The sequence below is a fragment of the Rutidosis leptorrhynchoides genome, chromosome 3 (genome assembly GCF_046630445.1).
Source record: "Rutidosis leptorrhynchoides isolate AG116_Rl617_1_P2 chromosome 3, CSIRO_AGI_Rlap_v1, whole genome shotgun sequence".
Lineage (NCBI taxonomy): Eukaryota > Viridiplantae > Streptophyta > Magnoliopsida > Asterales > Asteraceae > Rutidosis > Rutidosis leptorrhynchoides.
In genome coordinates, this window is record NC_092335.1 from 478182691 (window position 1) to 478198142 (window position 15452).

The window sequence follows — 15452 nt, forward strand, 5'->3', positions numbered from 1 at the left end:
CATGTAAGTAAGCCTAAATGGGTGACTTAGGGTTTTGATTGTTGAAATTGTAAGTTTGGGGCTTGTATGTGTTGGTTAAACCTTAGAACACTTGTGTACTAGTGATTTTGGTGTTGTGTTGACTTGATTTTGGGGTGTAAACCCTAATATGTGTAGTGACCCGAACTTTTCCATGTTTATATATATTAAATGAAATTGTTATTTACATGATTAAGTGCTTCCAACATGTTAAGCAATCAAACTTGTTAAGACTTGATTAAGTGAAATAGATTTCATATAGACAATTGACCACCCAAGTTGACCGGTGATTCACGAACGTTAAAACTTGTAAAATGAAAGGACTCGTTCATATACATTATAAACGATTCACAATAGTTGATTACATCGCGAGGTATTTGACCTCTATATGATACGTTTTACAAACATTGCATTCGTTTTTAAAAGACAAACTTTCTTTACATCAAAAATTGACGGCATGCATACCATTTCATATTACATCCAATCCAACTATAATTGACTTAATATTAATCTTTATGAACTCAACGACTCGAATGCAACGTCTTTCAAAGTAGGTCATGAATGACTCCAAGTAATATCCTTAAAATGAGCTAATGCACAGCGGAAGATTTCTTTAATACCTGAGAATAAACATGCTTTAAAGTGTCAACCAAAAGGTTGGTGAGTTCATTAGTTTATCATAATCAATCATTTCCGTAATAGTAATAGACCACAAGATTTCATATACATAAACGTTTTAATAAAAAATATTCTAAGTGGTTGAGCACTTGGTAACCATACTTAACATTTAATCAACGTCGCATATTCCCTTTATTATGAAATCTCACTACACTGTACCAAGTGTAGTCACTGAAAATGAAGTACTGTGCAACCGTTGAATACTGGTCGTCCAGTTCGGTTGGGGTTGTCAGGCCCGATAGATCTATCAACAGGATTCGCGTTTACAATACCCATGTAAATAGTAGTTACCAAGCTACAGGGAAATATGCCAGTGGTACAACTCAACGTAGAATATATTTTTAAGTACTTGTATCTATTTTGTAAACATTTATAAAAGCAGCGCATGTATTCTCAGCCCAAAAATATATATTGCAAAAGCAATTAAAAAGGGAGCAAATGAAACTCACTTTTGCCTTGAAGATATTTAACACGACTTGGTCTCCGATAGATATCACGAACCTAACCATATATATAATATATCAACATATTTTCTTTTTAAGTAATCGTTACATATATATATATACTTTTAATACTTTTAATATTTTCTTAGTCCGTAGTTAGCAGTCCGATGTTAGTAGTCCACAATTAGTTGCTTAAATAAAATAAATAAAGACCCCATCGTATTCGTATTGATCAGAATTAATCTCGACCCATGATATCATGTTGTCAAATGACGTGTTGTGTACATAAAGTACCGTGTTGTCAAATGACGTGTTGCGTACAATCATGAGGTCTTATGATTAATCTTCTCGTGTTGTTTACGGGTGGTCCTGAAATATATAAAATCAAATCATATAAAATATTATATTAATTAGAAAAGATATGATTAATTTACTTTTTCTCCAAATATTTTCGTAGCTAAACTAGCTTCGGATACCCAATCTTGTTTTAGTCGTAGTTTCTTCATTACAACTCCGTTTTTGTTGGTTCAACTTGCCACTTCCTTGGATCGAGTCAAATTTTAAGAATATGAACTGAAAATACCTTAGTTTGTATTCGAAATCACAGGTTATAGGTCAAACTTTGATGAAACTTATGAAAGTGATCATTTTCCATCATAAAAACAACATTTAATGATCATTTTTCTAAAAATACTTACACTTTGAGTTAAATCATGAAATTTTTATGTATTAACATATTCATAAGAAATATCATTTTTCCAGAATATGAACTTCCAATTCAAAGTTCAAGATGGTTTTTAATTATCCAACCCAAAACAGCCCCCGGTTGCACTCTGACGATGTAGATTCAGTTTTTAAGATGTTCTTTGTAAAACCAAGTTATATCTTGTTAAGTTAGCATATCATTATGATATATTACAGGTCTGCAAGTGTTTTAAAAGATAAGTTAGAAGGATCTATTTAGTTTGCAAACAAGTTTGAAATCATTCAAACTATGTTCTTGTTGTTAAAATTTTACAACATAAAATAAGATAGCTATATAAATATGAATTGAATAAAATTATGAACAAGGTTACTACCTCAAGTTACTTGGACAAAGTTACTGTAAGAGATAAGAAAAAAATCTTGGAATCAAAGAGTGGTGGAGTTAGATCAAAAGGTTGGAAGTATACTTCTTCAAATGGGTAGTTATTTTGATATGTTCTTGAAAGAGTTTTCTTATGGTGTTTAAGGCTTGTAATTGAAACTAAATGATGGGTAAAATGCTTGGAGATGATCAAGTATGAAGTTAGGAGTATTTTGAGAGAGAAATGAGGGTGTAGGTATGAGAAAACGGAATGAAGAAATGGTGTTCATTCATAAAAACGTTTTTAGTTTATAAAGAAAGAAAAGGATTCCTAATTTTGTTTTCTTACTAATAATTCATGCTACTTGACAAATCCTAGTTACCTCATATTTAGGGCAGTAATAATGTTGATTAGGATGTTGATTTGATGTGTATATACCAATAGTAAATACATATAGAAGCTGGGTATGATACGGGTACATATACCCTAGATATACGTATAGAAATCTTGAGGAAACGGAACGAGGATTCAAATATAGCTATATTTTGTAAATATACTTATATTATTTTATGTATAAAAGCCCTTTAAAAGTGATTAAATACATATCTATACGATACATGTATAAACATTATAAGTTTTAAGTCAAAGAACGTTACGTATAGTTATCGATTTGAAAACTTAAGTTAGTAGTTTCAAAATATACTTATAACTCAATGTCATTAGTACACAATGAGATGTTAAACCATCCTTAAATCATGTTAAATATATATAAATACATATATATACACAAACATATAATAATCGTATGTTATATAGTTCGTGATATCATCGGTCAAATTGGACGGTCCAACGTTGTGTAAAACTCTTTTCAAAAACACAAGTCTCAATAATTTGGATTGCTTATCATGTTGGTAAGGTTTAATTTATGTAAATATTAATCTCATAGGTATAAAATGATCGGAAAAATCCGGGTCGTTACATAAAAACTATATGATGTTATATATATGGATATATATATATATATATATATATATATATATATATATATATATATATATAGTTAACATGGTATTATGATAATTAAACATATCATTAAGTATATTAACAATGAACTACATATGTAAAAACAAGACTACTAACTTAAGGATTTCGAAACGAGGCATATATGTAACGATTATCGTTGTAACGACATTTAGTTGTATATATATCATATTAAGATATATTAATACATCATAATATCATAATAATGTAATAATTTAACATCTCATTTGATATAATAAACAATGGGTTAACAACACTTAACAGGATCGTTAACCTAAAGGCTTCAAAACAACGTTTATATGTAACGACTAACGATGACTTAACGACTCAGTTAAAATGTATATACATGTAGTGTTTTAATATGTATTCATACACTTTTGAAAGACTTCAAGACACTTATCAAAATACTTCTACTTAACAAAAATGCTTACAATTACATTCTCGTTCAGTTTCATCAACAATTCTACTCGTATGCACCCGTATTCGTACTCGTACAATACACAGCTTTTAGATGTATGTACTATTGGTATATACACTCCAATGATCAGCTCTTAGCAGCCCATGTGAGTCCCCTAACACATGTGGGAACCATCATTTGGCAACTAGCATGAAATATCTCATAAAATGAAACAACCCAACCCGTATTCCATATAAAAATTTTTATTTTTTTTTATATTTAGTACACATTTACGCGCCAAAAAAATATGTAAACCATTCCACAAGTTCCATTTAAAACGTACCACAATTTAAATGTTTACAAGGCACGAAGGCCATCAATTAAGTTTAATACAAGTTTGACCCACTACAAATGATAGTTTATAATCCAAACGACACTTCGAGCATGGTTTGGGACTAAACTACCCAAAATGTTAGGCCAACTTCAAAGCTCCAACAAAACATCATCAAGGGACACCTAATGCCCGATAACCCCTTTGCCCTTATCCACACCTGCATCTAAAAAGATAAACAACGAGAGGGGTAAGCTAATGCTTAGTGAATGCAATAATTATACATGTTCATATATAACCTACTTATTTGCAACCACTTACGCAACACCGCATACAAGCTAGCAATACGACGACCATGCAAACATCATGCATAAACTACTATCCACGATTCACAAGAAGCTAGCAACACCAATAGCATATAGTTCAATATTAATTATGCTAATGCCAAATTCACACAACCATGGCTAACCAATAGTAAAAGGAATGGTACTCGAATTTCCTATCAGTGTTCATAACAACCGTTAGTGTACAACACATATATCACCAACCCTTGGACAACACATATCCGCTCATAAGATCGTTAGTGTACAACACATATATCACCAACTTGGACAACACATATCCGTTCATAAATCGTTAGTGTACAACACATATATCACTATCTAGGACAACACATATCCTTATGTACAAATAAACACATCATATACGTACAAGTATACTTATTCCACTCACCTTGACACAAGGATGATGATTATGCACGTCCGAACTTCAAGGAAATGTACCTAATTCATTAAGTACACATTCAATCACACAACTAGTGGAATTAACCACAATACTTACACTTGAGCATTTAATGACCCAATTTACATTAAATGACTCAACTACACCACAACCGCCCATAAATGGCCAAGACTCATATTAAGTCACTAAGGCTAGTGGTTTAAAGTCTACTAACATCAACTAACATAACTTAGGGTAATTCATACCCATTTTACCCAATTAGGTCAACTAGTACTCATTTGACCCATTTTAAATACTTAGACTCACAATCGAGTCAAACTTACCCATTAACAATTCTTTCATCAATTTAAAAGTGTATTAATGACTAACAACACCATTTAACACTTACAACCTCAAATCATAAGACCAAACCCTAGGTTATGGCTATTAGGGTTTACTTTCAACAATCTAACCCAAAATCCACCCATTTAACCCTCAAATGGGTCACACAAGTTCCAAATGAACAAACCCTAGCATAAAACAATTAAAACTCAAAACATAGAGTTAAAACTTACCAACACTATCCACTTGTAGCTAAGAATAAGGAGAACAACTTTAATTCTTGCTCCAAAGATCAACTCTCAATCCTTCACTCTCAAATCTCACTTTTAATCCAAATGGGTTTTATGTTTTGGAAGAGAAAATGGAAAGAAAAGAGAAAAGAAAATGAATTAAATGGATAAGTGGTGGAGATTTAATGCTCCCATCATATCTACACGTCAAATTACCAAATTACCCCTTAAAATCCCTTAAAATGAGCTAAGTCCGAAATCTGTCTAGCAGGACTGCCGCGGCGCGGCTCTATTTGTCACAGCGCAACGTATAAAGGGAAATCCGACCCTTCTTAGCAGGCCTCCTGACTTCAGTTTTGCTTAAGATGCCGCGGCGCGAGCCCCTTTGTCGCTGCGCGGCGAACAACGTGTACAAGTGATCTATTTAAACCCCTTCCTGACTCTGGTTTGCGTTTATTATCACGGCGTGACTATGGTCATCGCGGCGCGGCTTAAGGCTGCACCTGACCAGCTCGACAACCTTAAACAAATTTCCGATTTAATTAATTTGTACATTCCATTCCCGCTTCTTATATCCACCTAGCCTTCAACATTAGTCTCACAAGACTTAACGCTATCAAAACCCATGTATATACTTGTACATGCACACATTCTCAAATATATATATATATATATATATATATATATATATATATATATATATATATATATATATATATATCTACACATACATCTATACATTTAAACATAAACTAACGGGTTACAAACGTACTAATGATTAAGTGTGTACCTTTAGATATGTACGGGAAAAGCGGGATGTTACAACTCTCCCCCACTTGAATCGGAGCACGTCCTCGCGATCCAAGCCGCATGACATGCCAGAAGATAAACCAAAACAAAATCTTCGGATTCCCACGTAAACTCGGAACCCTTTCGATGTCGCCATTGCACTTTGAAAGTTCTAACTTCTTTATTCCGCAACATCTTTACCTTCTCATCAAGGATTGCTATCGGTTCTTCAACATACTCTAGCTTGTTGTTCAAGGTAATCTCCTTTAACGGCACCCAAGTCGAGTCATCCGCAAGACACTTACGGAGATGGGAAACATGAAACGTATTATGAATCCCCGCAAGCTCTTCGGGCAACTCTAGTCTATAAGCAACCTCACCAACATGTTCCAAAACCTTGAAAGGACCAATAAATCGAGGAGCTAACTTTCCTCGCTTTCGAAACCGAATAACACCTTTCCATGGAGAAACCTTAAGCATCACCATGTCACCTTCTTGAAATTCGATCGTTCGTCTACCTTTATCGGCATAAGATTTTTGTCTATCTTACCCCGCCTTAATTCGAGCCCGAATCATCTCAATTTTACTATTCGTCTCTAGGACTAAATCGGTACTCCCGATTTCTCGTTGTCCCACTTCACCCTAACAAATAGGAGTTCGACACCTACGCCCATAAAGCATCTCATAAGGTGGCATTCCAATACTAGTGTGGTAACTATTATTGTACGAGAATTCCACCAATGGTAAGTGCTCATCCCAACTACCACCAAAATCAATAATACACGCCCTTAACATATCCTCCAATGTTTGGTTCGTACGCTCGGTTTGACCGTCCGTTTGAGGATGATACGCCGTGCTCATTTTCAATTGAGTACCCATATCTTCATGAAACTTATTCCAAAACCGAGATGTGAAACGAGTATCTCGATCCGAAAAAATAGATATAGGAACCCCATGTCTTGATATCACCTCCTTGATAAACAACTTAGACAAAGTCTCTGATGATATCGTTTCCCGAATGGGAAGAAACAAAGCGCTCTTCGTCAATCTATCAACTATCACCCAAATCGTATCATATTGGGTTCTCATCGTCTTTGGTAACTTGGTAATGAAGTCCATGGTAATGTGTTCCCATTTCCATTTCGGGACTTCCAATGGTTGTAACTTACCATACGGCTTTTGGTGTTCGGATTTAACTTGCAAACACGTGACGCATTGTTCAATATACTTAACAACATCACGTTTCATGCCCGACCACCAATACTCCTTCTTTAAATCAAGGTACATTTTCGTTGCACCCGGATGAATGGAATACTTTGAATTATGTGCTTCATCAAGGAGCACTTGTCGGTAACCACCCATCTTAGGCACCCACACTATTCCTTGAAAAGATAACAAGCTATGCGGGCCTAACGTAATAGACTCCATTTGCCCCACAATCCGCTCTTCATGCTTGTTGTGAACGAAAGCTTCAATTTGAATCTCACCAAGCTTTACAAGAAACTCGTTAGTAATAATCATGCGTAACGATCCTACTCGTATCGCCGGATGTTGACTCTTTCGGCTTAGCGCATCTGCGACCACATTCGCCTTCCCCGGATGATAAAGTATTTCACAATCATAATCCTTTACCACATCCATCCACCTACGTTGACGATAATTCAAATCTCATTGATCAAAGAGATGTTTCAAACTCTTATGATCCGAATAAATCATACACTTGACACCATACAAGTAGTGGCGCCAAATTTTCAACGCATGTACCATCGCCGCCAATTCAAGATCATGAGTCGGGTATTTCTTTTCGTGTTCCTTTAATTGTCGAGAGGCGTAAGCGATGACTTTACCCCTTTGCATTAGAACACACCCAATCCCATTTAAAGAAGCATCACAATAAACTGTCATGTCTTCTACCCCTTCCGGCAACACTAACACCGGAGCTTGACACAACTTCTCTTTTAACAATTGAAAAGCAATTTCTTGCTCGTTTTTCCAATTGAACCTTACTTTCTTCCTTGTCAACTTCGTCAAAGGAGAATCAATCATAGAAAAGTCTTGGATAAACTGACGATAATAACCGGCCAATCCGAGAAAACTTCGGATTTCCATAGGCGTAGTTGGTCGTCCCCAACTCTTCACCATCTCAATCTTCCCTGGATCTACTTGGATTCCTTCTTTATTCACGATATGGCCAAGGAATTGAACTTCCCTTAGCCAAAATTCACATTTGGAGAATTTTGCATACAACTTCTCCTTCCGCAACGTCTTCAATACTTCGCGCAAATGGTGCTCATGTTCTTTCATACTCTTAGAATAAACAAGTATGTCATCAATGAACACAATTACCGACTTGTCTAACATAGGTTGGCACACTCGGTTCATAAGATCCATGAATGCTGCCGGTGCATTCGTAAGACCAAAAGGCATAACTACAAACTCAAAATGCCCGTAACGAGTTCAAAAAGCCGTTTTCTCTATATCTTCTTCACGGACCCGCACTTGATGATAGCTGGACCGTAAGTCGATCTTAGAAAAGTACGTTGCACCTTGGAGTTGGTCAAACAAATCATCAATCCTAGGCAATGGATAACGATTCTTGATTGTCACTTTATTCAACTCCCGATAATCGATGCACATCTGCATACTACCGTCTTTCTTCTTCACAAATAAAACCGGAGCACCCCATGGCGAGGAACTCGGTCGAATAAAACCCTTCTCCAGCAATTCTTGGGTTTGATTTAACAACTCTTGCATTTCCGTCAGCGCTAAACGATAAGGAGTTTTAGCAATGGGGGTAGCCCCCGGAACCAACTCAATGCGAAATTCAACTTGTCTTTCCGCCGGAACACCCGGTAACTCATCCGGAAAAACGTCTTCAAATTCATTAACCACCGAAATTTCACGAATGGGTGGTGGCTCATCACGAGTATCAACTACATGGGCGAGAAAAGTCATGCCACCACTAACAAGGAAACGACGTGCCCGTGCAAAAGTGCATATCGGCACAAGTCTTCTTCGCTTATCACCATGAATAATCAAATCTCCCCCACTTGGGGCCTTTACACGAATGAATTTATCATGGCATGCAATATCGGCTCTATTACGATCGAGCCAATCCATACCAACAACAATATCAAAATCACCCAAAGTCATCGGAATGAGATCGATTTCAAAAGTTTCGGTACCAAACACAACATTACAATTTTTACAAACATCAACCCCTAGCACCGTTTTATCATCCGCTATTTCAACTTCTACCAGATGACTTAACTTAGCTAGCGGTTTATTCAACTTAGGCACAAATCTTGGAGACACAAACGACAACTTAGCACCGCAATCAAATAATATCTTTGCCGGATTAGAGTTAACCATAAAAGTACCTGAGACAACTTCGTTCGATAGCTTGGCTTCGTCATTGGTCATCAAATAATTTCGACCCCTAGCCGTACCCTCCGCCTTCTCTAGCCGCTTAACATTATCATTGCGCAACTCGGGACACTCGGGCCTCTTGTGCCCTTCTTTACCACAATTGTAACATCTAACCTTGTTTGGCGCATTTGGACAATCACGAGCCATGTGTCCTTTTTGCCCACAAGTATAGCAAGTGACCACATGACCACCGGAACCACCCTTCTTTACGCTATTAACACTTTCAGAGCCCTTCTTGTTCTTTTTGTTGGAAAAATTCGATTGACTCGAATTCTTGAACTTCCTCTTACCAAAAGTAAAACCACCATTTCTTAACACGAGCTCCTCAAAACCTTTGGCCATATTGAACAACTCGTCAAAGCTCTTCACCACATTCACGCTAATCTTCTCTTGATAATTATCATTCAAGATTCGATAGAAATCTTCCTTCAACATCTTATCATTCCCGACATACTCCGGGCAAAATTGGGTCTTGGACAAAAACACGGATTTGAGAGTGTTCAAATCCATCGACCCTTGCCTCAAGGAACGTAACTCGTCCTTAAGCCTAGTAAGATCGGCCGGAGTTCGGTATTCATCGAAAAACTCTTTCTTGAATTCATCCCAAGCGAATTCCATGTATTGTTCTTCTCCATAAAGTTGGATCTTCGCGTCCCACAACAATTTAGCATCGCCCCTCAACATACTACACTCGTACCTTGTCTTCTTATCGAGAGGACATTCACAAGTACGGAAAGCCCCCTCCATATCGGAGATCCATCGGGAACTCTTAAGAGGGTCCCTTTCACCTTCAAAGGTGGGAGGTTGAGAATCCTTGAAGTTCTTATAGAAAAAGTCCCGTCTTCCCACATTATCTTCGTGAAGAACGGCCTTAACTTGATTCTTTACTACATTGACTAGTTGCTCGTCAATCGTATCAAGAAATATTTTCTTAACGTCTTCGAGGAATTCCGCTTTTTGATGTTTAAAGATGGCCTCAACCTTGGCCGTGAACTCGGGGTCCTCGCTCGTGCCCCCATTATCGGTGTCGTGTCCATTTCTCATCTTCATTCTATAAAACGAGAGAGGTTAAACAACGAATGAAAAGACATGGCACGCACATATACACATATTCATCATACCACTTCACCTTGCTCAACAATCGTCGTACATCGCTCGTTTGACACGATTTGCACCCGTAACAATGGTAGCTAGTCATTGTTACGCGAGCATCTCGCATTAACTTGTTAGTAAAACTTCTATCTCACTTGATGGATGTCAAATACATCACAAAACAAATAGCGCAAGGTTAGCTCACATAAACCTATGCACTAACAATTCCCCGATCCGAGCCGAAGTCCTACAAGTCCCGCATAAAGCGCATACACAATAAAGTCTAAGTCTAGGCACCTATCTCAAGTCGCCTAAATTCCTTAGACCATGCTCTGATACCACTTGAAACAACCCAACCCGTATTCCATACAAAATTTTTTTATATATATATTTAATACACATTTACGCGCCAATAAAATATGTAAACCATTCCACAACTTCCATTTAAAACGTACCATAATTTAAATGTTTACAAGGCACGAAGGCCATCAATTAAGTTTAATACAAGTTTGACCCACTACAAATGATAGTTTATAATCCAAACGACACTTCGAGCATGGTTTGGGACTAAACTACCTAAAACGTTAGGCCAACTTCAAAGCTCCAACAAAACATCATCAAGGGACACCTAATGCCCGATAACCCCTTTGCCCTTATCCAAACCTGCATCTAAAAAGATAAACAACGAGAGGGGTAAGCTAATGCTTAGTGAATGCAATAATTATACATGTTCATATATAACCTACTTATTTGCAACCACTTACACAACACCGCATACAAGCTAGCAATACGACGACCATGCAAACATCATGCATAAACTACTATCCACGATTCACAAGAAGCTAGCAACACCAATAGCCTATAGTTCAATATTAATTATGCTAATGCCAAATTCACACAACCATGGTTAACCAATAGTAAAAGGAATGGTACTCGAATTTCCCATCGGTGTTCATAACAACCGTTAGTGTACAACACATATATCACCAACTCTTGGACAACACATATCCGTTTATAAGATCGTTAGTGTACAACACATATATCACCAACTTGGACAACACATATTCGTTCATAAATCGTTAGTGTACAACACATATATCACTATCTAGGACAACACATATCCTTACGTACAAATAAACACATCATATACGTACAAGTATACTTATTTCACTCACCTTGACACAAGAATGATGATTATGCACGTCCGAACTTCAAGGCAATGTACCTAATTCATTAAGTACACATTCAATCACACAACTAGTGGAATTAACCACAATACTTACACTTGAGCATTTAATGACCCAATTTACATTAAATGACTCAACTACACCACAACCGCCCATAAATGGCCAAGACTCATATTAAATCACTAAGGCTAGTGATTTAAAGTCTACTAACATAACTTAGGGTAATTCATACCTATTTTACCCAGTTAGGTCAACTAGTACTCATTTGACCCATTTTAAATACTTAGACTCACAATCGAGTCAAACTTACCCATTAACAATTCTTTCATCAATTTAAAAGTGTATTAATGACTAACAACACCATTTAACACTTACAACCTCAAATCATAAGACCAAACCCTAGGTTATGGCTATTAGGGTTTACTTTCAACAATCTAACCCAAAATCCACCCATTTAACCCTCAAATGGGTCACACAAGTTCCAAATGAACAAACCCTAGCATAAACCAATTAAAACTCAAAACATAGAGTTAAAACTTACCAACACTATCCACTTGTAGCTAAGAACAAGGAGAACAACTTTAATTCTTGCTCCAAAGATCAACTCTCAATCCTTCACTCTCAAATCTCACTTTTAATCTAAATGGGTTTTATGTTTTGGAAGAGAAAATGGAAAGAAAAGAGAAAAGAAAATGAATTAAATGGATAAGTGGTGGAGATTTAATGCTCCCATCAGATCTACATGTCAAATTACCAAATTGCCCCTTAAAATCCCTTAAAATGAGCTAAGTCCGAAATCTGTCTAGCAGGACTGCCGCAGCGCGGCTCTATTTGTCGCGGCGCGACGTATAAAGGGAAATTTGACCCTTCTTAGTAGGCCTCCTAACTTCAGTTTTGCTTGAGATGCCGCGGCACGAGCCCCTTTGCCGCGGCACGGCGAACAACGTGCACAAATGATCTATTTAAACCCCTTCCTGACTCTGGTTTGCGTTTATTGTCGCGGTACGACTATGGTCATCGCGGCGCGGCTTAAGGATGCACCTGACCAGCTCGACAACCTTAAACAAATTTCTGATTTAATTAATTTGTGCATTCCATTCCCGCTTCCCATATCCACCTAGCCTTCAACAATAGTCTCATAAGACTTAACGCTATCAAAACCCATGTATATACTTGTACATGCACACATTCTCATATATATATATATATATATATATATATATATATATATATATATATATATATATACATACATCTATACATTTACACATAAACTAACGGGTTACAAATGTACTAATGATTAGGTGTGTACCTTTAGATATGTACGGGAAAAGCGGGATGTTACATAAAATTACAATAATATTAGTAATCATTCATGACTTATTTATATGTAAACAAAATTACACATCCTTTATATCTAATCCATATACCAACGACAAAAAACACCTACAAACACTTTGATTCTTCAATTTTATTCATCAAATTGATCTCTCTCAAGTTCTATCTTCAAGTTCTAAGTGTTCTTCATAAATTCTATAAGTTCTAGTTTCATAAAATCAAGAATACTTCCAAGTTTGCTAGCTTACTTTCAATCTTATAAAGTGATCATCTAACCTCAAGAAATCTTTCTTATTTATAGTAAGATATCTTTCTAATACAAGGTAATACTCATATTCAAACTTTGATTCAATTTCTATAACTATAACAATCTAATTTCGAGTGGAAATCTTACTTGAACTTGTTTTCGTGTCATGATTCTGCTTCAAGAACTTTCAAGCCATCCAAGGATCCTTTGAAGCTAGATCTATTTTTCTCATTTTTAGTAGGTTTATCCACAAAACCTGAGGTAATAATGATGTTCATAACATCATTCGATTCATATATATATAACTACCTTATTCGAAGGTTTAAACTTGAAATCACTAGAACATAGTTTAGTTAATTCTAAACTTGTTCACAAACAAGAGTTAATCCTTCTAACTTGACTTTTAAAATCAACTAAACACATGTTCTATATCTATATGATATGCTAACTTAATGATTTAAAACCTGAAAACACGAAAAACACCGTAAAACTGGATATACGCCGTCGTAGTAATACCGCGGGCTGTTTTGGGTTAGTTAATTAAAAACTATGATAAACTTTGATTTAAAAGTTGTTCTTCTGGGAAAATGATTTTTCTTTTGAACATGAAACTATATCCAAAAATCATGATTAAACTCAAAGTGGAAGTATGTTTTTCAAAATGGTCATCTAGACGTCGTTCTTTCGACTGAAATGACTACCTCTTACAAAAACGACTTGTAACTTATATTTCTGACTATAAACCTATACTTTTTCTGTTTAGATTCATAAAATAGAGTTCAATATGAAACCATAGCAATTTGATTCACTCAAAACGGATTTAAAACGAAGAAGTTATGGGTAAAACAAGATTGGATATTTTTTGATTGTTGTAGCTACGGGAAATATTGTAACAAATCTATATTAATCATATCCTAACTAACTTATATTGTATTATACATGTATTCTAATATATTATGTAATCTTGGGATACCATAGACACGTATGCAAATGTTTTGACAAATCATATCGACCCATCTATATATATTATTTGGAACAACCATAGACACTCTATATGCAGTAATGTTGGAGTTAGCTATACAGGGTTGAGGTTGATTCCAAAAATATATATGCTTTGAGTTATGATCTAGCCTGAGACGTGTATACACTGGGTCGTGGATTGGTCAAGATAATATATATCAATTTATTTCTGTATATCTAACTATGGACAACTAGTTGTAGGTTACTAACGAGGACAGCTGACTTAATAAACTTAAAACATTAAAACGTATTAAAAATGTTGTAAATATATTTTGAACATATTTTGATATATATATACATATTTGTTATAGGTTCGTGAATCGACCAGTGGTCAAGTCTTACTTCCCGACGAAGTAAAAATCTGTGAAAGTGAGTTATAGTCCCACTTTTAAAATCTAATATTTTGGGATGAGAATACATGAAATTTTATAAATGTTTTACGAAATAGACACAAGTAAATGAAACTACATTATATGGGTGAATGATCAAAGCCGAATATGCCCCTTTTTAGCTTGGTAGCCTAAGAATTTGGTAACAGACCCCTAAATTGACTCGAATCCTAAAGATAGATCTATCGGACCCAACAAGCCCCATTCTGGAATTTGGAATGCTTTAGTACTTCGATTTTATCATGTCCGATGTGTGTCCCGGAATGATGGGGATATTCTATATGCATCTTGTTAATGTCGGTTACTAGGTGTTCACCATATGAATGATTTTTATCTCTATGTATGGGATGTATATTGAAATATGAAATCTTGTGGTCTATTACTATGATTTGATAATATATAGGTTAAACCTATAACTCACCAACATTTTTGTTGACGTTTTAAGCATGTTTATTCTCAGGTGATTATTAAGAGCTTCCACTGTTGCATACTAAAATAAGGACAAGATTTGGAGTCCATGCTTGTATGATATTATGTAAAAACTGCATTCAAGAAACTTATTTTTGATGTAATATATTTTTATTGTAAACTATTATGTAATGGTCGTATGTAAACGGTATATTTTAGATTATCATTATTTGATAATCTACATAATGCTTTTTAAACCTTTATCGATAAAATAAAGGTTATGGTT